Source organism: Zootoca vivipara, chromosome 15 (genome assembly GCF_965207765.1).
Source record: "Zootoca vivipara chromosome 15, rZooViv2.hap1.1, whole genome shotgun sequence".
In the NCBI taxonomy this organism is placed as follows: Eukaryota; Metazoa; Chordata; class Lepidosauria; order Squamata; family Lacertidae; genus Zootoca; species Zootoca vivipara.
The window spans coordinates 39,598,847-39,620,342 of NC_142598.1; the positions used below are offsets into that span (position 1 = coordinate 39,598,847).

A 21,496-nucleotide genomic window follows, 5' to 3' on the forward strand; every position below is an offset into this window, starting at 1 on the left:
TGTTTTTTCCACTTGCTGCCCAAGCCTTCTCTCTTTGAATGAGATTTCCCCTGCTTCAGAAGTGATAAATGAAGCGAGCGTTAATCGTAAGTCTGTAGCCCAACAGGAGCCAGTTTGGAAATCAGAAGAATATTTAATCCTGATGGATTGCTCCTAAAGAATTTTTTGTGTGTCAATTGTTACATGCACTGATGAAGTTGGCGGTTCTATCTCTCCCCTAAACAATCTGAAAAGAAATAAATTAATAATGCCAGAAGAGCAGGGTAGGAATGGTGTTTTCACGGGCTCCTACGACTGCGAGTAGGTTAGACCATTTGAGATAACTAAGGAGCTTTCCATTTGTCTTATAGGGAGCAATAAATTGTGATGAATTTCACTTGGCACTTTGGTTCAAAGCACTTATGCTTTTAATTCTCAGAGTCTTCTGTTCTCTTGAGGAGGAGGAGGAGGAGAAAGGAGGAGGTGTTTGCCAAATAACCAACCAAAAATAGCTCCAGGCTTTGGCACAACCACGATTCCTCAGAACACTTTTTTTTTTTAATCACAGCAAGTCATGTGGGTTTGTATTGAAACATTTATTTTTTCCACTTAATTCCACATATCATTTTCAAAATTTCATCCTGTTGAAAAGCAGCAGGTTGACAGTGCTGTAAAGAACATTATGCTAGCAAACAATATTAATGCAAGTTGGGAGCTGCCTTTGAAGATGAGCCAGGCGAGGCAATTGGAGCATATTGCATCAGTTCTGTACCAGTTGATACCAGTGCATTTCTAGTGTGTGTTTGTGTGTATGTATTTATACCTTGCCTTTTTTCCTGACGAGACTCAAGGCGGCTTTCAGATAAAAACAAGAATTGCTAAAAACGCAGGGGGGAAACCATCATTTAAAAGCAATTAAACATTAATAGGATTAAAACTATAGAGAGAGATATATATAATCTATTTAAAACATACAAATAATTACAATAAAAGCAGCCCAGCACCAGCCCTTCCAATAAAAGCAGTCGTCCCCCAAAGTCTGTTAGAACAAACATGTCTTTGTTAAAAATAATATATTTATTGAAAATTTTCCAACATACAAATATACGTATCATTCTTTGTTCATCATACATTGTTCTAGTAAAAGAAAACCAAATACTGGGGGGGGGGGGGGAGAAAAGAAAAGAAAATAGAAAATAGAAGAAAATAAAAAAGCATAAAAAAGAAAAAAGAAGAAAAAAGAAAGCAAAAAACATCTTATTTCTAACCCTTATTAATAGCTTCGACTTCCCCATCCCTCCTTTCCCGAGTCTAATTTATACGCAACTTAAGCAGCTCTCTCAATACTACCCATATCTATCTAGCATCAGTATTCTAACTCTGGTTTCTCTTCAGATCGTATAAATCTTTCGCCTTTTTACTAACTCTTTGTATAATAATACATCATATAATATATAACAATCTTACTCGTCACCTATTAATAAAACTTAAACAATTTTAAAAATCCTCTTATTCATCTCTGTCTCTAATAATTCCCCTTGGCCTTTAGTTTTTTCCTAAAAGTATTCTATTCTCCCAATTCTAACATCATTGTATCCATGTTATTACAATTACAGTACCACTAACTCCCCCCTCCCTCTCCTGTAGAAACATGTCTTTTTCACCTGCTGACGGAGGGATAACAAGGGGGGAGTCTAGTTTCTCCGGGGAGGGGGTTCCAGAGTCTGGGAGCAGCCACCAAGAAGACCCTTTCCTGGGAGCTGCCCAGAGTGGCTGGGGAAACCCAGCCAGATGAGTGAGGTTTCGTTGTTTAGTCAGGTAGTTGTTTATTTGCTTCACATCTGATGGAAGGGCGTTCCACAGGGCAGGCGCCACCACCGAGAAGGCCCTCTGCCTGGTTCCCTGTAACTTTCCTTCAGATGGGGAGGTATAAATAAATAATTATTGTTATTGTTGTTGATATTGTTGTTATTAAAAAGATTATCATTATATTTAAAATATAGTGAGTTTTCTCCTCACGCATCTATACATATAATATGCAAATGTCATGCAATATTTTGCCTTCTTATTTGGTGATGCGTAAGCCCCACTGACTGCATAGGATTTCCCTCTGACTGTCTTAAGAGGTCTGTATTGTTTCCTTTCTCAGGGAACCCTGCTAATGAGTTTTGTGAGTGGGTCAGAATCTGTAACTTAGAATTCTCACCAGTTCCCACAATCCTTTGCATGAGTGGAGGGGTGGGGAGCCACAACATTTAAATGCTCTAAAACTGATACAGGTTTGTGGCATAGATATGTCCCACAAGTCAGAGTAGGTCTTTTATTGCGCAGATTTCTGCAGTATTATTTTTACCTATTATGTCTCTCGCATTCCCTTGCGACAACACCACTCTGACTTGATATGTTTTGGCATTTCTCCACCTCCTGGGCATTTTTTTGTCCCTCCTAATAATTGCAACTTGATTACCCTTCATAAACTCAGCACAAGCAGAGAAAGTATTCAAAAATCCATTGCATATAAAAAGACAATGCTGTGCTTTAAGACATCATTTCTAAATGTTCCAAGTGTACCTGCCTTTCAGCCACATTACTAGCCTCACTGGTATTTCTTAATTTTGAGATCTGCTGTAAAAGAGTTTATAAGGATTCCACCCCCCACCCCACTTAAGCACTTCTCTGTCTGGCTTTTAGAAACGATACCTTTTGGTCTCTGGTGTGAAATAAAAATTAGGAAAACAAATTACTTCTGATCTTAACCCAAACGCTTTTTAAATGGAAGGTTTGCTTGTAACAGTATAGTGTTATCCCATTGTTTTTGGGTGGCTTTTTAATAGCATGCATTTACATCTCTCTTGTGCTTTTGATGAGTCTCAAATAGTTTCTCTCCTCTCTGGGTGGCCTCCCTGCCACAAGCCACAAGACCAAATGCACACCTAACCTTTGTTTCATTGCAAAATGTTATGCAGCAGTATCTTTCCAACGGGGTTGTGGAAAGAACTCAGCAAGTGCTTCATCTGTCTAGATCTATTTGTTCCTTCATTCATGCGCCCTATAGAAAAAAAATCAGACTTAACATGATTGCTGTGATCTGGATTCTTCAGTATTTTTGAGTGCCGGTTCCTTTTGGCTTTCAAGAGGTGCATTTTAGCTTGGTTGGCACGTCACTTAAAGCCATAGTTTAAAACAAATTCTGGTTTAATGTGATTGAGCAGTATCTTGGTGCATGGCAAGGCTCCTGAAGTGCCGCTCCCTTGTCCTTGCTGCTTAGCCACAGATGAAAAAAAGGCTGGAGTCTGACTTGTCCTGTCTGAACTTAGGCTCATGGTTTGCTTCCCCAAAACAAACCGTGTGCAGTGAGTTAAGAACAAGTCATGGTTCCCGATTGCAGTTTGTTTGAGCAGAAATAGACCACAACCCAGAAATAGTCACAACAAGTTTTGACAATGTAAGCCAGACTATGGTTTGTTTCATCTGCAGCGCAGCAGTAGCACAGGAGGAGTGCTGCAGGAACGTTTGATGTCATTCACTTCCTGACAGTGAGAGCTGTTCGGCAGTGGAATTTGCTACCAAGGAGTGTGGTGGAGTCTCCTTCTTTGGAGGTCTTTAAGCAGAGGCTTGACAGGCATATGTCAAGAATGCTTTGATGGTGTTTCCTGCTCGGCAGGAGGTTGGACTGGATGGCCCTTGTGGTCTCTTCCAACTCTACGATTATATGATTCTATGATTCTATTTTTTTTTAATTTTTTTAATACAATTCCAATAAAAGCCACATTGTCACATGACCAAATTGCAATCCAATTAAAAAAGAGAGAGCCAATTATTCAAAAACCAAATTAATCAATTTGAGATGACTTCCCGTGTACTGAGTTTCAGGTTAAGAAGTTCTTATTTCTTCCTGCTTTCATAATCTTATTTCTTCCTGCTTTCATAATCTTAATCCAATGACAACAGTTTTGGTCTTAATTCTCAGCATAGTTTGCTATAAACTATGGTTTGATGTGAGCTGAGCCTGTGTCAGCAAAAGCTTTTCCACCAAAGCAAAGATACTTGCAGGTGTCAGGAAGCTAGTTTAACATTTTACTCCTCTGTGTTCGTCTACCATTGTATTGTGCTGCATGTTGCATTAATAGGAGTTCATATACTAGACATTGTTAGCATAAAAGCTTGATCACAATGTTAGCACAATTGTAACTGGAATTAATTTGAGCAAGGTTTTTTTTAAAAATATGTGCCACTAATTTACCTATGGGGGAAGATGAGGACCTCGTACATGAATTATTTTGCTAGGAGACCTAACAATTTGCAAAAAATGTGCGCCATAATGGTTGGCCATTATCTCAATAATACCAGCTATTGTTAGCATGATCTCTGTACCTGTTAACTGGTGCACATAATACAGTACATTGCAATTTGTGGTACAGAAAGGATATTGCAAATGTGTTTTCTTTAGCATGGCTGCTGAAGAGAAATTGGCATGCCGAAATTGGTATATCAAATTGTATCGCTTACCCTTAAACAATTCTCGGCTGGGTTAGAAGAACATTATTATAATCTGAAGAATAATGTGCTGGGAAGTGGAAATACCTACATGAGTTCAAAAATAGAGATTATTTCAAGAGAGTGTGACTCTCTTGAAAAATTGTGAAATTGGATATGAATTATTAAGCTTAAGCAAAAAAATTGATACACAGCATAATTCTAAACTCAGTGTGATGGTGTATATAGCATAAGAGACCGATTATATTTTCTATTATGCTCTCTGTGTAGAATTTTTAAAGGGTTTTAATTAAGGAATGACTGATAGGAGCTGCAGTTCTGTTCCTCCTCATTCCCTCTCTCTCATTCTCATTCACACACACAGACATTCAACATCAATGTAGCTCATTTCTTTAATAAAGCAGAGTGCATATCAGACCCCCAAACGGCGATAACCTCTCAATGCAGAGTGTGTTGTTATAGCTGCTTTGGAGCGTCCTTTGTTATACAATCCCCTGACATACTTTAATTAGCATAGCCTATATTTTTACTACAGCATCAGGAAGATTGTTAATAGAAAACAGATCTCTAGCACAGAGAGGCTTTGCTAGGTTGATAGATGTCGTCAGCTGGGGGTTGCGCTGACCAAGCAATCTCATTCTACCTTCCCCAACCTGCTGCCCTCCAGATGTTTGGGGCAGCAGCTCCCACCCCACGCCCCAGCCAGCATTCAAAGCCTTTGTAGGGCACCAGGTTAGACAAGGCTCCTCTAGTAGCTTTCATGGGCGTGACAGAAAAAATAATCAGGGAATTTTTATTTTCCTTCAGGTGTTTCTTTTATGATGGTTAAATAAAGGGGGTAGGATTAAAAAAGGAGAAGCAATAACACTGACACAGCATTCAGACAATGTCAAATGATGTCAAGCGTTACAATTAGTACCTTTTTACCACATTAGGTTACACACAAAATGCTTGCAAACACTTTCTCGTGGCCAGAGGGAAGCAGGGGAAACACCAGCACAAGGCTCACTTGTTCTGCTCTTAGTGCAAGACTAATAAACCAGATATTGAGAACATCCACCTTCAGTACCTGAATATACATGTTCAGTAGAACATATACTTTGCAGGCCTCTGCTTCAGCTCGCAGTATCTTCAGTTGAAAGCTTTTGAGATGTAGTTTCGCTGTTTCTAGGCTTTGGAATGCCCTTCCCCCAGCAGATTCATTCTGGACAAAACTTTGCTCTGGGGACAGGCACTTGGTTGTTTGGATATTTGATCTGTGTCTCCCGATTTTTGGCCATGCCAGCTCCCATCAGCCCACCAGCCAGTGCGACCAATCTCAGGTTTCATTGGCACCCTGTGCAGCGCCAGTGGAGCTGGCACTCAGCTCAACCTCTTGCCTTCCACCCTACATGGTGGTTGCAGAACCCTGTGCAGGGCCACTGAGGCTCAAGGTGCATTGCGACAGAAGCGGTCACGCTCCCCTAAACCCCCCTCAGCCCAATAGTCAGAAATGCTGGGAGTTGTAGTCCAGCGACACCTGGAAGGTTGCAAGTTAGCCAGCCCTGTGTTGGCTGCTTTTCTTTGTAAAATCACCATGAGCTGCAGGGCACACGAAAACTAAGGCTACCATGAAAGCAAATTAAATATTTGGCAATAAGGATCTTGTGATTCCTCCTTATGGTTTGATTCCTTACTTAAATGATTTATTAACTAAATAAATGTTCCAGCGCTGAGTAGAGGGAAAGCATCGGTGAATGTTTGATAAATGGACTGAATTGTGCTTTGCTGCTTGTTCTGTTTCTCTTTGTTTTTAAACTCAACTATGTAGGCATGATGTGTGGCACTGATACTCTGAGTTTTATTTTTTAAAAAATGTTTAGTTAAGTGGTTTCTGAACTCATCATAAATTCTGCACAAATGCTTTAAGAACAGGCAGCTTAGTGGAGTAACATTAGATGGATTTTATTTATATTTATATGCAGTTAAAGGCCTCTGATTTGTGATGGTGATTTCAAACAATTCTTAGGGACTTGGTAGCTCAGTATCTTAAGTGGTGGCTTCAAATGTTTTATTATGTTTTCATATACCAAATTTTTCCATGTATAAGATGGCCCCAGATTTTTAACCTTATTTTAAAGTAACAAAACCTAGTCTTATCCATGGAAAAGTACAGTATGTTGGGAGCCACCCAGGATGAATAGGGCAACCCAGTCAGATGGGCAGAGTAGAAATGATAAAAATTATTTGATAATAATAATAATAATAATAATAATAATAATAATAATAATAATAATAATAATAATAATATGGAATAAAGGTAAAGGGGCCCCTGACCATCAGGTCCAGTCGTGTCCGACTCTGGGGTTGCGGCGCTCATCTCGCTCTATAGGCCGAGGGAGCCGGCGTTTGTCCGCAGACAGCTTCCGGGTCATGTGGCCAGCATGACAAAGCTGCTTCTGGCAAACCAGAGCAGCGCACGGAAACGCCGTTTACCTTCCCGCCAGAGCGGTCCCTATTTATCTACTTGCACTTTGATGTGCTTTCAAACTGCTAGGTGGGCAGGAACTGGGACCGAGCAACAGGAGCTCACCCCATTGCAGGGATTCGAACCATCGACCTTCTGATCAGCAAGCCTTAGACTCTGTGGTTTAACCCACAGCGCCACCTGGGTCCCTTTATTATGGAATAGGACACCCCTATTTTCATTGGAGAAATGTTGGAGGGTATGTGTAAGTTATAACTGAAAAAGTGGTGGTTTATTATTGGCGTCCAAAAACAGTAAGGCTGCATAGACCTGCTGCATTAAAATCAGCATTTTACATTCCATGGTTTTTTTTTTTTTTACAAAATTATATTTTTCAGTATCTCAGTATTTGTGGATAGTATCCAAGTAAGGCATACTCAGCATAGACCCATTGGACCAAATGATTCAGTGGGCCCACTCTAAGTGTGGCTTAGTCATATACCATCCTGTTTCCCCCCACCCCACCCAGTACCACCAGGAAGTAGTGTGAAGGATTTCAAAACTTGCCTGTGTGCATGAGGAAATCAGTTGTTTATTCATTGCACTGGAAGGGGTTTTCGAAATGAGGGAGAGGGTGCTTCGGCCTGTGGGCTCTGGATTTTCTTTACATCACCACATAGGCAAAAGATCAGAGGGCTAAGGAAAGCTTCCAAGTTTTATTCTAAGTCTGAGAAACTGTAAGAGATGTAAAATTGGTCAGGCTCCAGCAAAGAAAATAAAACAAAATGATGAAGTACCTAATAAACCAGCGCAATGTGATGGCTCTTTGGTAATTTTAAGTATTTCTCATATTGTTTTAAGTATAATTGTTGGACAGAATTTGTTCCAGCTAAGGAAGTGAAAATGTTAGCAATTAGGGGTATCGTGTCCCCCCCCCCCAGTAAGTTCATACACATTCCACGGTTGTTCCTCTACAGTTCCTTACATAATTTACTTTCAACTGGGAAACAAATAATTTCTACTCTGTATTTCACCTACCAACCACATTTGGGCTAGTTGCAGGCACCTATTTAATCAACAAGAACCAAGTATATCCATACAGTCTGAATCAGGGGCCGTCAGTGCAGTGAGTCCCGTCCCCCGTCCCCCAAGATGTTGTTTACAACTGCCATCATCCCTGACCATTTGCTGGTGTGTGTCTCTCTGTGTGTGGACATTTGCCCCACGGTACCAGGAGTGGGGATCTGAGCCACAGGTAGAAGTGGCCAATGTATTTCTTCATTTCCCAGTGCTGTGCCTATATGTGGTTCCGCATGAATTGAACACACATAAGGGCATGGCAGACACTTCCGTACATAGCTGCCAACTCTCCCGTTTTCCCCGGGAAATCCCCGTTTTTCCAGCTGTTCCTAGCTGGAAAAACTGATTTTTTTGTTTCCCCCCGGTTTATTCTGGCGCAACGGCCATTTTGGAACTGGGCAAAGCAGCATCAAAAGTCACTTCTGAGCATGCTCCGCCCAGTTCCAAAATGGCGGCAGCGCTACTTCCGGTCTGCTATTTCCGGCCCGGTCCCTTATTTCTCTGCAGCAACTTGGCAGGTATGCTTCCGTATGTACATATTGAGAGAAGAGAGGGGCACAGCTGACAATTTGGTGTGGTTGTCTGTACATTTAGCTGTGAAAGGACATTTATAGAGTCCTTCAAACTCCCTTTTATATAACATCTGTCCTGCATTTTATTGCTCACAGATACAATTGTTTCTGTTTTTTTATTCTTAAATACAACAGAATGAAGAGACAGAACTATGCTATAATGTATGACAAACAGAAAAATGTAACAAAGTATAGACATGTCATTCATTTCTTTATTTACAGAAGTATTCATGTAATGCTTTTCAAGCATAATGGTTCTCAAAGCTGTTACAGTAATTAAAACCAAACGTTAAAAGAAGAATGTAAAAGTTGTAATTTCAAATCACACAAACAGCTGCAAAAATGTGGGCTGAACATTTAAGCATAAATAAAAGTTCTGAATGTCTGGATGGAATCGTCTTCAAATGATACTTGTGCTGTAATATAACCCAGTAGCAGCCACAAAATGTTGATTGCATTGTTCCCAAAATATGTATTTTAATTTAACGCAGCCTATACAAATTATAAAAAATTATTGTGAACACTACCTATCAGGGCATTACTTCAGTAAATATTTTTCTTTTAATATGGGGTTAACTTTCATAGCACATGAACTGCTTTTCATTACAGCCGTAGCTAAGGAGATCCTGAAGCAGCATATAAAAATGTTGCAAAGCTTTAAAAATATACTGCCCCAATAACTCGCCAATAGCCCTATTAGCTGAGGCTATCTCTCCTCTAATGACATTAGACTTTAATAAATCATAAAAACATGAAAGGATTTGGGGAGATTGGAAGAAAGTTAATGATTCATTCAATATTTTAAAGGGTAAGTGGAATGACCCCTGCAATTAAATTCAAGTTTGTCTGACATTTGTTTAAGGCATAGGGAAGCTGGTACATAACTTTGGAAATTAAACTTGGAAGCATTGTGTGAGCACAGGCAATGTTCATTTGAGAGGTGTCACTATCAGGAGCACCTGTGTGTTTTAAAGCACAGCTGGGGAACCTCAGGGCTGGGCCAAGTGCAACCCTCCAGGGAACCCTTTCTGTCATTCCCTCAAAACTCTCCCAGGCCATACTTCCTCCCCAGTGACCGCTTGAGCGTTTTTGCTTGGCTGTAAAGTGACCTTGAAATCTGAGAATGCCTCTTGCTTGCATGCATGGATGGAGGATAGAGATATATGTTCTCTATAAGTAAAACTTAATTGTCTTTGGTCTGCCTCTGCCCACCTCTGGCATGTGACCTTCAGAAGATTACCTAGTTTAACCTTCAGCTATCAGGCTGAAAAAGGGCTGAAAATGAATGAGTCATTTTGCACCTTGTGTGTGGAGGCTGCTGTTGCTTCTTCCATGTTTGCCGCCATAGTGCTCTGGGAAGCTTACAAGTTGCAGCATACTGTGCTTGGTTGGACAGTCTCAAAGTTTGTGTATTTAATACAACAGTATTTAATAATAAAAATAATTTATTATTTATACCCCGCCCATCTGGCTGGGTTTCCCCAGCCACTCTGGGCGGCTTCCAACTGAATATTAAAAACAGTACAGCATCAAACATTAAAAGCTTCCCTAAACAGGGCTGCCTTCAGATCTCCTCTAAAAGTCTGGTAGTTGTTTTTCTCTGTGACATCTGGTGGGAGGGCGTTCCACAGGGTGGGTGCCACTACCAAGAAGGCCCTCTGTCTGGTTCTATGTAACCTCACTTCTCGCAATGAGGGAACCGCCAGAAGGCCCTCGGTGCTGGATCTCAGTGTCCGGGATGAATGATGGGTGTGGAGACGCTCCTTCAGGTATACAGGACCGAGGCCATTTAGGGCTTTAAAGGTCAGTACCAACACTTTGAATTGTGCTCGGAAATGTACTGGGACGTACCTCCTATAATAATAAAAGATGTCGTACCATGTACCATGAAGACAGTATTAGTTCTGAACCCCAAAAATGAACGTCAGCTGCAAAGCCCAGTCCATGAAATCTTTACCTCGTTAAAGGAAAACCAACAAGGTCTTTCAAAGATAGAAATTAGGCTTAGCAGAAGGGCTACCATTGGTTTCTCAGGGGACTTCAGCTTCCAGTGATATGAAATCTCTGTGTTTAAATACAGGAAGAGCATTAAAAGCTGTATGAGAGTTGACAGATTATGTATGAATAGGGAAACCTGAGCTGGCAAGTGTAGAAAGCTTTTTTGCAGCTTGAAAAGCTCCGTGAAGCACAACCGTACAGAAGCTATTTCTCACATTCTGGTTTATTAAAGGGAATAAAAATCAGTAATCCTAGATTCAGAGGGGAAGAAGAGATTAGCAAATGGATGGGTATGGCCAGACCTTAGCTGCTTGTTTTCATAGGTGTCAGTTTTGAAAAGTAACTTGTACAAGATTGTGACAGTAATTTGTCACATCAAATTCCTGTGTTTTCCTCAGAAGGTGGAAGAAGCGGTACCAGCAAGCCAGTCAGCAACTGAGTTTGATTGTTTTTAGTTAAGTGCCTTGCACAGAAGCCGGAGGAACTTTGATAAGAACTAATTTGAAATTTGACCTCATGGTAAACTAACAGCTAGCTGGGGATACCCAGCAGGCCTGTCCAAGGCAGCCTGAGTGCCCGGCCCTGCATATGCCCTGCAACGCTATGCCTATGGGTGTCATAAGGAACATTCAGAGTTTCCTGCATTGCAGGGGGTTGGCCTAAATGACCCTTGGGGTACCTTCCAACTCTACAACTCTATGGTTCCTTTTCGAGCAAGGTAGAAAGGCTGAGAAGCACAGCTCTTGTCATTTTCTTGTACACTGGAAACAGCCCTCTCTTTCTTCATTTATGTTCTGATTGTTAAATTTGGCTCCGAGTTCAAAAATAAACAATGTAATATGTAAAATGTAGTTCTCATTTTTGTAGGCTGGTTTTGTTGTTGATTTAAGTGTATTTTGAGAAGTGGTTGCATCTGAAAGTAAGTGAACATGCCCTTTTGATCCTGGCTCTGGCACAATCGAGGGTCTACAATGTTTCCCTCTTGTCTTTGAAGCAGATGGAGCCTTTGCAGGGATGAAGGAAACAGTGCTTTTTAACAATTTGATCTTTCTTTATTGCTATTTTTTCAAAAAAAAAATTCAGAGCCAAACCTAGACTTGGCTCTAAGGTTTTAAATAAAATGTATTTTAAACACAGGTTTCCAAAGCAGAATGCAGTGTGATTCCCCCAGAAACAGGTTTCAAAGCAAACGTGGTAGTAACTGAAACTGCCATTCAGCTCAATAAAGGATCAAAAGAGACAGGCTTGAAGAGTTATGCTCCTTCCACAGGCAAGCAGAGTGGATTTCTTCCAAGTTCATGTTTAGGGATTCCAAATAGCGAAACAAAGAGAATCGCAAATGCAAATAACTTAAGTTGGCTGTACAAGAAACACAGAAGTTCATTTCTCATGCCTGATTCGTCTCTACCACACCCACACAACCATTCAAGGGCATACTGAGCATTCAGTCCAGATAAAGAATTTTGCATAATTATGCTTTCCAAACAAGGCTTCTAGCTGTCTAAGGGATGCTGGTGGTGCTGTGGTCTAAACCACGGAGCCTCTTGGGCTTGCTGATCAGAAGGTTGGCGGTTTGAATCCCTACGACGGAGTGAGCTCCCGTTCATCTGTCCCAGCTCCTGTCCACCTAGCAGTTCGAAAGCACACCAGTGCAAGTAGATAAATAGGTACCGCTGTGGCGGGAAGGTAAATGGTGTTTCTGTGCGCTCTGGCTTCCATCACAGTGTCCCATTGCACTAGAAGCAATGTAGTCCTGCTGGCCACATGACCCAGGACAAACGCTGGCTCCCTCGGCCTGAAAGCGAGATGAGCGCCACAAGCTCATAGTCGCCTTTGACTGGACTTAACCGTCCAAGGGTCCTGTACCTTTACCTTTTACCTCTAGCTGTCTTCTGGGAGAAGGGCAGGATCCAAGAGCAAACAAGTTAAGCCATTTTTATTTTTTAGGTAACAAATGATAGTGGATACCACTTCTATTCGCTTGTGTGATTTCTGTTCCCGACCCTGGGTGAATATGCAAATTGTGGCAATTTCCACTCCCATTTCCATTCCTATGGAATTTTCCAACATCCCTACATGTATTCATGTACACATGAGAGGAAGAATATGAAAGCTTCTACTTCACTTTTGACTAAATCATAACACCCTGTTACAAAGAGACCCAGAAAACTGCAATTTATTCTAACTGTAGCAAGTCAACAATTTAAAAAGAAAAGTTTTAGCATGGGTTACCTTAACCCACAGTTTCCTGGGTTAGTAATATGAAATTGTGGCATCCAGGGAGGTACTTTTAGTGGAGAGGCACCTCTGCAAGATTTACCACCCCTACAAGGGACCCAGGTGGCGCTGTGGGTTAAACCACTGAGCCTAGGGCTTGCTGATCAGAAGGTCGGCGGTTCGAATCCCTGTGACGGGGTGAGCTCCCGTTGCTTGGTCCCAGCTCCTGCCAACCTAGCAGTTCGAAAGCACGTCAAAATGCAAGTAGATAAATAGGAACCGCTACAGCGGGAAGGTAAACGGCCTTTCCATGTGCTGCTCTGGTTTGCCAGAAGTGGCTTTGTCATGCTGGCCACATGACCTGGAAGCTATACGCCGGCTCCCTCAGCCAATAATGCGAGATGAGCGCGCAACCCCAGAGTCGGTCACAACTGGACCTAATGGTCAGGGGTCCCTTTACCTTTACCTTACCGCTTCCCCTTATCCTCTTGCTCACAAGCTTGGAGGCACTTAAGAGATACTAGATTTCTTGAGAATAGGAAAATAATGTTTCTCAAGTCCACTTGTCCCCTACCAGCTAGACTCCCTTCTGTAATTTCTGTTCTCTCCTTAGAAAAAAAACACCTCGCATGAACGAGGCAATTAAACATGTGGGTGAGGCAGGCCTGACTCCCAAGCTATGTGCCAAGTCGGTGGACTTCAGGCTACTGATTTAAAGTGTTTTTTATTAAAGGGCTCAGATAAGGAAATTGAGAAAATAGCAGGCTGCGTTGAAAAGAAAATATAACAGTAATTGTCAACTGATCCCAGACTGCTGTAACCGCTAAGGAAGATTTAGTAACTTACATATGAGAGTATATCATTCTTCTGCATTTATTATGGGTTCCATCTGGCAAGAGACCAAACAAAAACAGAAACAAAAGCATGTTTGGAACTAGCCATTTCTACGTTGGGTTCCAGGAGGGAAGATCAACATGGGGGAATGGTAGAATTAAGTCGACTAGATAGGAGATGGGTGGTTACCACTGGCAGTTCGTGGATATTAAGGGAGAGGAAGTGTAAGCATAAACAGGTATTTCTTCCCTTCCTGCTAGACCCTTCCCTGGGGTGGAGGGGGGAGGGTTTGTATTGACTCACTTTGAGGCTCATGGAGGAAAAGGGTCTTCCTTGTGTTGCTGGATGGAAGCATAGCTGCCAAGTATCCCGTATCCGCCGGGAAAACCCCTTTTTTCTTACTGTTTCCCGGCGGTCTCCCGTTTGGTGAAAAATCCTGGTATTGTCCCTTAAATTGGCTTCTGCCCGGCGGCCATTTTTCTGGTGCCGCTTGGCCCTTCTATGGGCACCAGAAAATGGCGGCGCCGGAAGTCGCTTCCGCGCATGGCCGGAAGTTGCGTGACGCGACTTCTGGTGGCGCTTTGCCCTTCTATGGGCATCAGAAAATGGCGGCGCCGGCGCCGGAAGTCGCTTTTACGTGTTTCCGGTCATGCGCGGAAGCGACTTCCGGCGCTGGCGCCGCCATTTTCTGGTGCCCATAGAAGGGCATCACGCAACTTCCGGTCATGCGCGCGCTGCCGATCCCGGATCTTTACCACCCGGACTTGGCAGCTATGGATGGAAGGAAGACTCCATGCTATCCAAAAGATTTTGTTTATGAGAGAGGGGTTTGGGTTTTGCTCTGTTATAGAAATTGGTTTATTCAACAGCCAAAGACTTCCCTCATTTTCAGGGCCAGATTTAGGTCTGATGAGGCCCTAAGCTACTGAAGGTAATGGGGCCCTTAATATGTCCAGCTGTCCTTTGTCAACAACAAATTGTCGCTGGTTTTTGGGTTGAATATATGCTATATGGTAATTTATGGACCTAATAGGTATCTAACCAGTGATAGTTTAGGGAGCAGGCTAGCAGGCGGGGCCCATGACTTACATCATAGGAGCCTACACAACACAAAACACTGTTCCTGTATGTAGGTTTTATTTTTTTAAATCTTATACTAGCTGGCCCGGCCACGTGTTGCTGTGGGTTTTTGTGTTAAATGGCCCTTTTTCTGTTAAATTGACCTTCAGAGTCTCCCTTCAGAGTCCCCTCACCTGCCCTGTCCCAACCCTGACTCCCCTGCTGTAAGTTTCAAAAATAAGACTCCCCCACCCACGTGTGTTCCTGAAAATGTCCCCACCCCCCACTGCTTTGGCTGACTCAGGGTCCTACCCCCCCATGGCTATGTGTTCCCCCTCCCTTTGTTGTGCCTCATCCCTGTGATTTCCCCACCCTGTGGAAGGCCCAATTTCTGTTTGTTTTTGCCTGTGGCCTATTGGGCAATGTTGCAGCCTACTCAGTTTTCCCTGTCCCAACCCACCCCCCACTGCTTTGGCTGACTCAGGGTTCTTCCTTCCCCCCCATGGCTATGTGTTTCCCCCCTCCCTTTGTTGTGCATCCCTGTGACCCCCCCCCCATTGTGAAAGCCCCATATTATGTTTGTTTTTGCTTGTGGCCTACTGGGCAATGGTGAGGCTTCCTCAGTTTTCCGTGCTGGGCAATGTTGCGGCCTACTCAGTTTTCCCTGTCCCCCCCCCCCACTGCTTTGGCTGATTCAGGATCCTCCCTCCCCTTGTTGTGCCTCATCCCTGCCCCCCCCATTGTGAAAGGCCCTATTCTGTTTGTTTTTGCCTGTGGCCTACTGAATGGTATGGCCTACTCAGTTTCCCCTGCTTGGCAATGCTGCAGCCTATTGAAAAAGCTGGGGCTTGTTGCTGCAAAAGAACTGTTTTCAGCTGGTTGCTGTGGAATTTTGTGATGTCATCTGGCGGCGCAGCTTTGGAGGCGGCAGGGTGTGATCTGCCTTTCTATTGGATGCTGCTGGGGTTTTCAGAGCTTCTGGTGGTGACGTCTAATTTGGGCACCACTCTTTTTGTGTTTAATCATTATCTTAGGTATGAAAGGTGTGGTTTTTTGAATTTTTTTTAATGCCAGATCCCTCCCTGATGGGCATGGAACGTTGTGGCCAAATTTGTTACATTACAGTTCAGCAGTTATGGAAAAGGCTGTGACATCCGTGCGTGCAATGCCTACATTTTTATATATATAGATTTTGGAAATGTACATCCAGGTTTTTTCCCTTTAAATATTTTGGAGAGTGGGCCCATAAGCTATAGCTTGTTTAGCTAATGTGTAAATCCATGTGCCCAAAAGAAGAAAAGAGGACAGAGGAATCTTGAGGCTCACTCTGTTTCCCTTGCCATTATCTAAATCAGGATTTAAACTACCATCTGAACAGTACCAATGGGATCACTGTCACAAATACGCCCATGAATTATAATAATAATAATAATAATAATTTATTATTTATACCCCGCCCATCTGGCTGGGTTTCCCCAGCCACTTTGGGTGGCTTCCAACAGAAAAATAAAATAAAATAATCTATTAAACATTAAAAGCCTCCCTAAACAGGGCTGCCTTCAGATGTCTTCTAAAAATCTGGTAGCTGTTTTTCTCTTTGACATCTGATGGGAGGGCGTTCCACAGGGCGGGCGCCACTACCGAGAAGGCCCTCTGACTGGTTCCCTGCAACTTGGCTTCTCGCAACTTCCAGAAGGCCCCCGGTACTGGACCTCAGTGTCCGGGCAGAACGATGGGGGTGGAGACGCTCCTTCAGGTATACTGGACAGAGGCCATTTAGGGCTTTAAAGGTCAGCACCAACACTTTGAATTGTGCTCAGAAACGTACTGGGAGCCAATGTAGATCTTTCAAGACCGGTGTTATGTGGTCTCGGCGGCCGCTCCCAGTCACCAGTCTAGCTGCCACATTCTGGATTAATTGTAATTTCCAGGTCACCTTCAAAGGTAGCCCCACGTAGAGCGCATTGCAGTAGTCCAAGCGGGAGATAACTAGAGCATGCACTACTGTGGCCAGACAGTCTGCGGGCAGGTAGCATCTCAGCATGCGTACCAGATGGAGCTGGTAGACAGCTGCCCTGGACACAGAATTGACCTGCGCCTCCATGGACAGCTGTGAGCCACTCATGATCAGTTCAAAGGCATATCATTTATTACATCAATGTTATAGGAAACAAACCCACAAACTTCTTAGTCAATCCATCCCTTGAAGGCAGAGGGGAACCCCTAGTCAACAAGAGCAGAAATGTGATACAAGCAATTGCTACCATTCAGAAGCCAAAGATCATTATGGAGCTGGAAGCATTGTATTGTTTGGATGGTGTGTATTCATTCTCATCCAGCTAGGGAGACATGTGCACTTATGGGTCTGAACTGGCAGTGGCTGATCATCAGCAAGACCTTGGGGTCATATTGGATATCTTGATGAAGATGTTGTCCCAGTGCACAGCAGCTGTGAAAAAGCCCAAAAGTATTAGTCCAATATTAATTTGGGTGATGGGGAGGGAGTTTACACGAGGCATCAGAAGTCTGAGAAACACTCACACAGGGATTTGCTTGTGGAAGTTAATTCTGCATTAGCGGCTCCACACACACAATTCCTAGCAGTATTGGGGGGGTCTGTCATTAACATCCTATCAACCTGTTCTATAAAAAAAACCCCTCATTTTTAATTGTTTCTGGATTTAAGTTAATCTCACCTCACTAAGACCATTAGAATGGTAAAGGTAAAGGGACCCCTGACCATTAGGTCCAGTTGTGACCGACTCTGGGGTTGCGCGCTCATCTCGCATTATTGGCCGAGGGAGCCGGCGTATAGCTTCCAGGTCATGTGGCCAGCATGACAAAGCCGCTTCTGGCAAACCAGAGCAGCACATGGAAACGCCGTTTACCTTCCCGCTGTAGCGGTTCCTATTTATCTACTTGCATTTTGATGTGCTTTTGAACTGCTAGGTTGGCAGGAGCTGGGACCAAGCAACGGGAGCTCAGCCCGTCACAGGGATTCGAACCGCTGACCTTCTGATCAGCAAGCCCTAGGCTCAGTGGTTTAACCCACAGCGCCACCTGGGTCCTTAGAATGAAACTGGCATAAATCTAAGAACATTATGGGTCACACTTCCTGTGCCCTTGTTTTGAGCACCTCTACCCCCATTGTCCAACCAGGACACTGAGGTCCAGCGCCAAGGGCCTTCAGGCGGTTCCCTCCCTGCGAGAAGTCAGGTTATAGGGAACCAGGCAGAGGGCCTTCTCTGTAGTGGTGCCCTCCTTGTGGAACGCCCTCGCACCAGATATCATGGAAATAACTAACTACAACTTTTAGAAGACATCTGAAGGCAGCCCTGTATTGGGAACTTTTTATGTTTGGGTATTTTGTTGTGTTTTATATTTTGCTGGAAGCTGCCCAGAGCGGCTAGAAGAACCCAGTCAGATGGGCAGCATATAAACAATAAATTAGTAGCAGTTGTTTGTTTGTTTGTTTGTTGTTGTTGCTGCTGCTGCTGTTATTTCTTGGCCTAATTTCTGCCAATTCCTGAGGAAGCAGCAGAGCAGATTGGTTGCTAAAGTGGTTCTTCAGTTTTTAAATGGATGGAAAATGTTTCCCACAGTCTGGAAATTATTTGGCATTTTGAACAATTTATTCCCATCACATTCTACTCAATTCTGTTCCCTTTTCAAATAAAGGCCATTTATAAGCTGATGGTTTGTATAATCTATTATAGCCATACACTTTCCCCTCATTATGGGGCTGTCTCTGTTTTAGCATGCTGTTTGGTATACGGCTCCAGTTGAGCTATCATACATACCATCATTAGAATAATACTTTATGATAACACAGAAAATGCCTGTCTCCTAAAGTTGGTATTTTAACAAGGGTGGAGTGCATCTGAAATGTATATCACATTGCAAAGGGTTTCATATTGCCAAACCCTAAATACAAGCTACAGCCACTGGAGGCTTTTTACCCCTGTTTTTTTTTTTTTAGTGGAATGTGATATTATTTTAGTTGTTACTGTTAAGTTTGCTTGGAATTTTTATTTGCTTATAAATACATGTTTGTGGCACATCCTCCATACACTGATATAGAGTCCCTGTGAGAATGTTTTAAAAAAAAAAGGTTGCTGGTGCAAAATAATGTAGAGCCCATAAGCATATTCCTAAATATGTAATAGAGTTTAGGCATAGTTTAATTTGCCGCTCATGAATCTTTTATTCTTCCATGCATAATAAGGACTATTTATTAAAATCTGTCATCCAGTTATCAATGATAAATATTGATCAACTTTTAGGTTTTGGCTGTTGGTTTCCTGTATGCCTTTCATTTGAATTCAATTTTTTTTTTAAGTGATGATAAAAAAGAAAAAGATGGAGATGTGTACCTGAGTTTCAGAATGAATATCTATTGTCACAGGTGCGGTAGCGGCTACTCTAGAGTAACGACTCCTCACAGCGTTGCATTTTCATGCTTTTATTAAGTGCACACTATTTACAGTGCAGAGTCAGTACTATGTACATGTTGTCAGTCTAGGTCAGAACCTCCGAATGGAGATTCGCGCGTCTTTTTCCAGCAAAGTAGTCTGGGAATACTGAATCTCCGCCCCCGTCGTTTCTTGCGCAATTCCGGAGTCGGCGGGAGCGGTCTTCTTGCCGCGCTTCCCCTGCTTCCCCTTTCCTTTCCTAAGTGGAGCAGTGGCTCTTCTACTCTGCCTGCCCTCTGCTTCCTGATTCCCCGCTGGAGACATCCCCCTCCCCGCTCCCACTGGCGCTGGGAGAAGAGCTTGTGCTTAAGATGGGAGGAGGCTGTCTGTAGCTTCTGACCCTCACATCCATGCTTTTCTGACTTGTATAGTTGTATATGAATCAGCCTTTGAAATGTGCACTGTTCAGTGGCAGTTTCATTTTAGCGTGGCACCTAAAAGATACCCATTGTATCTAAAGCCAATATCACACATGTGATAGTACTAAAAGAGAAAAATTATCACTGCAATGAAATAGGTGGAATGGAATATATTTCGTTGCATAATGTTGGCGTGGCTACTTTCCCCAAGGTCTGAAATAATTTCATAATTGTACCACGGTTCAACCATATCTTCATGTTGGTTATTTTTCTGAGTCATGCAGTGGTATCATCCTCGAAGCCCTAGTGATGAAGTAGAAACTTGAATATGACTCTTTACTTGCAGGATGGCAACTATTAACAAGTAGTAGCATTTACGAATGTCAGGTCCAATGCAATGCGTTTCTCTCCCTTGAGCCCAAGAAAGGGTCTTCTTGCTTCCAAAACTCCTTCCTAGCAGTGCGTAAGTGATCTGTCCATATCTCTTTCCGTCCTCACAAACTTCTCCGGACACGGCTCCTCCACGCTCCACAAAGCAACAGCAAAAGAACTTCCACCCCTTCTATCACTTTTAAAGGGAGTTAGCAAATCGACAAGGCAATGGTTCAGCATTTCTGTGACCTTAATTGTAACCTTAATTGGACTGCAAGAAGATCAAACGTATCCATTCTGAAGGAAATCAGCCCTGAGTGCTCACTGGAAGGACAGATCCTGAAGCTGAGGCTCCAATACTTTGGCCACCTCATGAGAAGAGAAGAGAAGAGAAGAGAAGAGAAGAGAAGAGAAGAGAAGAGAAGAGGACTCCCTGGAAAAGACCCTGATGTTGAGAAAGATTGAGGGCACTAGGAGAAGGGGACGACAGAGGACGAGATGGTTGGACAGTGTTCTCGAAGCCACCAACATGAGTCTGACCAAACTGCGGGAGGCACTGGAAGACAGGAGTGCCTGGCATGCTCTGGTCCAGGGGGTCACAAAGAGTCGGACACGACTAAACGACTAAACAACAACAAATTGGAGTGGCAAGATGTTGCAGCTGTTACATTAGATTACAGAGGTTTTCCTCCCCCCCCCCGATGCAATGTATTATTTGTAAAATACATTTTATAACAAATATATTACAAGTATTAACACATTGCTCTTCCCCTCTCCATTTAGCATGACTGTTGTTGCTGTGTGTGCAGGAGAACACACTGCATGTGTAGTTCCAGTCAATGGCTCCTTATGTTACGGAAGAAAGGAGAGCTTGGGAGCTGCCTGTGCTCAATGGGGTTTTCCTTGCTTCAGTGTTGTAGACGTTGAGAGAGCCTTCTCCAGCTTGGCGCACTCCATGTGTTTTTGGACCACAACTCACACCAGCCAGCTCATATCATTTGGATCAGTCAGGTCAGTGGTCAGGGCGGGTGATGGGAATTGTCGTCCGACATAATCTGGAGGGCACCAGGCTGAAGAAGGCTGCATTAAAGAAACAAGAAGAGCAACAAGAAATGCCTGCTAACCAGGTTATTACCTACAGATATATATATATGCAAAAGGGATGTGAAATGAGAAAGAGAATTAGTAAAATAAATGTTTTAAACTGTTACTGATATAAGTGGGACATGTATGGTATCATAAAAGATCAGTAACACAGCCCGTTTCCTATCATGTCCACTTTGTTTGGGACCTTTGAAGAGTCAGACACAAACTTTTGTAAGTAAAACATTGCCTCACTATACTATTCAAGCATGCAGGTGTTCGCATAGGCCTTAAAAATGGCAAGACCTTCCCTCTGCCTCCCATATCCAGCTGCTATTAATAAAAATTATAATTTATCATAATCTGGCTGCATGCAGGAACAGAATGCCTCATCCCCTGGTGGACTTAGCAGAACACAAATAGTTTGCACCAACTTCTGCCTTCTGGACTGGATAATGACATCATCATCATCATCATCTGGAAAATTCCAGGCAATACTCTGGTGATGTCTGAACCTGAGGTCCTATT

At 42.9% G+C, this 21,496-nt stretch overlaps 1 protein-coding gene and 1 long non-coding RNA gene across 3 annotated transcripts in view; one reads left to right on the top strand and one right to left on the bottom strand.

Moving 5' to 3' along the window:
* The window catches only part of ADAMTSL1 (ADAMTS like 1), a 460,511-nt gene that overhangs the window by 122,590 nt on the left and 316,425 nt on the right, over positions 1-21,496 (top strand). The window lies entirely within an intron of this gene.
* Positions 1,793-5,707, bottom strand: LOC148683450 (uncharacterized). The gene is made up of 3 exons (XR_015947208.1): positions 5,546-5,707; positions 2,918-3,028; positions 1,793-1,892 (listed from the first exon to the last, which is right to left on the bottom strand). It is a non-coding gene; the product is annotated as an uncharacterized LOC148683450 (long non-coding RNA).